General features: G+C 39.8%; 1 pseudogene; it reads right to left on the bottom strand.

Moving 5' to 3' along the window:
• Positions 1-474: 474 nt before the first annotated feature.
• Positions 475-2,640, bottom strand: LOC102371603 (annotated as a pseudogene).
• Positions 2,641-3,285: the final 645 nt, after the last annotated feature.

Raw genomic sequence — 3,285 nt, 5'->3', positions numbered from 1 at the left:
TTCTTATTTTTTAAAAATTCAAAGTTGAAACTAAACAGTTTCTATATCTCAAAGCAAACAATTGCAATTGAACCAAAATGGTTGGGTTTTTGTTCATCTGAGTTAATGCCAAGTTTAACTTTTAACTCTCATTTCGATCTGACACTAGAAGAAATTGCATGGTGGAATTTCCCATACTGATTGTGGATGGAGTAAAATGTTGAATTCTGAAAATTTCCCTTTAGAAACCCTTCCATATTTATTCTCCTCCTCCTCCTCCTCATTGGATCTACTGTTCAGATTTACTTTACTTTTTTCTGGAAAAAAGGATACTGGCATTGCAGGGTTAGACTTTGTCTGAATGAGTGAGGATATCATCATCCCACAGGTCCCACTTCAGTTAATTCTGATTTAGTCAAAAGGTTTCCAGAGAAGAATATGGTACATTGTCTGGAATGGTGTTATACCATATATATGCTAGGGTAAAGAGGAGAACACAATCAGACCCTATAATCCTTATTTTATACTAGTATAAGTGTGAGAAGAGAATCATCCATGATGATTACGTGGAATAAAAAAAAACCTGGGTTAGAATTCCCAGTGGAGTTGCAGTCAGCAATTTAATGAACAAAGTTTTCTTGTCTTTTAATTTAATGGAAGAGGTCTTTATTACAAGTCCTCAAACCACTGATCAAGTTGCTTTCACTTAAGGGAACAGGGCTCTCTGTGACAATACAGAAACTAGACACAGCTAATTATTTCATCTCATCTCAAACAGTTTTGGAAAAAATAAAATTTAAAATTTTCTCTCTCTCTTCCTTTTGTTCATTCATTCACTCATACTTTTTTACCACCATTTCATGTGGTGATATCTGTTTATATCCTAAGTATCTCATAGTCAATGGATAAAAATAATGAAAAAACAAAAATTAAAATCACTTTATGAAGTTCCCTTCCTCACTCTTTGTAAAGTCCCTATCACCTCCTGGTTTCACAGCGTGTAGATTAGAGGGTTTAACATGGGTGTCACAACTGTATAGAAGACAGAAATGATTTTGTCTTGCTCTTGGGATGACTTGGACTGGGGCTTGAGGTACATGAACATGGCCGCTCCATAGAAAAGAGTCACCACAGTCAGGTGGGAACCACAGGTAGAGAAAGCCTTAGATCTGCCATCCACCAAGCAGATCTTCAAGATGGCTTTGATCATACGCATGTAAGAGAAAAGGATGAAGGCGAATGGGGCAAGGAGAGTGAGTGACCCACTAGCAAACATAACAGTTTGACTCTTGGAGGTCTCTGAGCAAACCAGCTTCAAGAGAGCTAGAAGATCACAGGCAAAATGATCGATTTGATTCTTCCTACAGAGGCGAGAGGGCATGAGGATAACGGGGACTATGGACAACAGGAAGGCAAGTGCCCATGAACCCAGTGTCAGGTGGATACATTATGTCTTACTTATGATGAGTGTATACCGCAGTGGGTCGGAGATGGCAATGTAGCGGTCATAAGCCATGACTGCCAACAGAAGGCATTCAGTGTAACCTAAGCAAAGTGAGATTAGTAACTGGGAGGAACGCTGTGCATAGGAAATTGTGGCTCTCTCAACTAAGAAGTTTACTAGTGCTTGTGGGACAGTGCTTGTTGAATAGCAGATTATCCAGGAGGGACAAATTGCTAAGGAAGAAGCACATGGGGGTTTGAAGGTGCGGATCACCAAAGGTTAGGAGGATGATGAGGCCATTTCCAATCAGCGTCACCAAACAGGCCACAAGGAAGAATCCTTAGTATTAGCTTTGTTGTGGGGTGGTTTAGAATTTAAAATCCCCGGTGTTGACATTTGTATTTTCAATTGAATAAATATCAGCGCAATATTTAATTTATCTTTACCCAGCTTTCCTTAAACTTTTAGTATGGCATATTAGTTGCTACTTATCTCTGCCAAAATTTAGAGAAAAAAATATCCACTAAATTAAAAATCATTCCTAATGATCTATACACATTGTGAATGGAAAACTGACAGGTAAATTCTGACTTATTTTTTACTACAATGAAAGATCAGAGGGATCAGTCCAACTGCAATGAAAGTCACCTTCAACAATCTCAGACCATACTCATCCAAAGATGTCAAAGAATCCCTTTAATTCCCATTCAGCCAAACCAAGTCACTGTTTTACAACATAAAGAATGAGCTTTATGATATAGGATATTTCCAACTGTGTGCTGATAAATGAGCCCATATTGATAGACAAGACTGACCACCCCTCACACAAACATTTTCTATTTATCCTTCACTGAAGTAAACTTTTGATTATGAACCCCCCTTCTCTAAATGATTATTCTCTTCTCTCTCTCTTGCTCTCTTTCTGAGTCAGCCCTGGACCCCAGCACTTGCTCATCTCCAACGATGTGCCTATAGATTGCTATAAACATAGAGATGTAAAATGTTAATGTTTGTGAAATCCCAAGCTAAACCATTAGTGAGTCAAGCAAGTAATTAAGCAAATAAATACTCACTTCTTGCCCTTCTCCAGGTACTAAAGCGAAGTTGCAAGGAAATTACATTTCTGCCAATTCACTGGGTTTCTGAATCAGCTCAGGGCTGCTATTGTGTCTTATTGTGTTTTCCTTGTACTAGCCCTTGAAGGCGAAAGCCCTCATGCTCAGCACTGCAGAGTTCACTTTGCTTGGGGCAGTTTTGCAGCCTTGGGGTCTCCATTTTTCTCTGCCATGAGGAGCCAGAGGCATTCTTGGTTCCTCTCCCTCCACAGTGTGGCAAAAATGTCTCATGATCTCACTACACAAAGGACCTCACAGCTGAGAACTGTAATCTCGCTACACAAAAGGCTTCACAGCTGAGAACTGCAAATTGTTTCTTTTTCTCTTCTTTCTTCCTGCACTAGATAATCAGTAGCATAATAAAGAACAGTCCGAACAAATGTTCGGCTTGCGATAAGGCTGATTCCTGTGAGAACACAGAGATTAGTTACTGCCTGCTTTGCACGTACATTTTGCAACCCTTGTTACTTGCTCATTTTAGGACTAGGCATGTACTAAAACTTTGCAGAAAACTGTAGCAAATCACAGATTGCCACAATGGAATCTTGTTCGTGAGGGGTATAAAAATGTAACTTTGGGCGTGGCTAGGGGTCGACTCGGCTTTGAGCATTGAACTCCCTTGTCGATCTGTTTGCAAACAAATAAACACGAGATGGATCCAGCCTGAGTGTGTGTGACTCTCTCCTTGAGGTATATTGGAAAAGCCTCCAGGGGCACGAAACTAGCCGTTTGTACAACAACAGGACC

Source organism: Alligator sinensis, unplaced genomic scaffold (genome assembly GCF_000455745.1).
Source record: "Alligator sinensis unplaced genomic scaffold, ASM45574v1 scaffold1462_1, whole genome shotgun sequence".
NCBI lineage: Eukaryota > Metazoa > Chordata > Crocodylia > Alligatoridae > Alligator > Alligator sinensis.
Note: the sequence above shows the minus strand (reverse complement) of the source record. Positions and strands in the feature narration are given on the sequence as shown.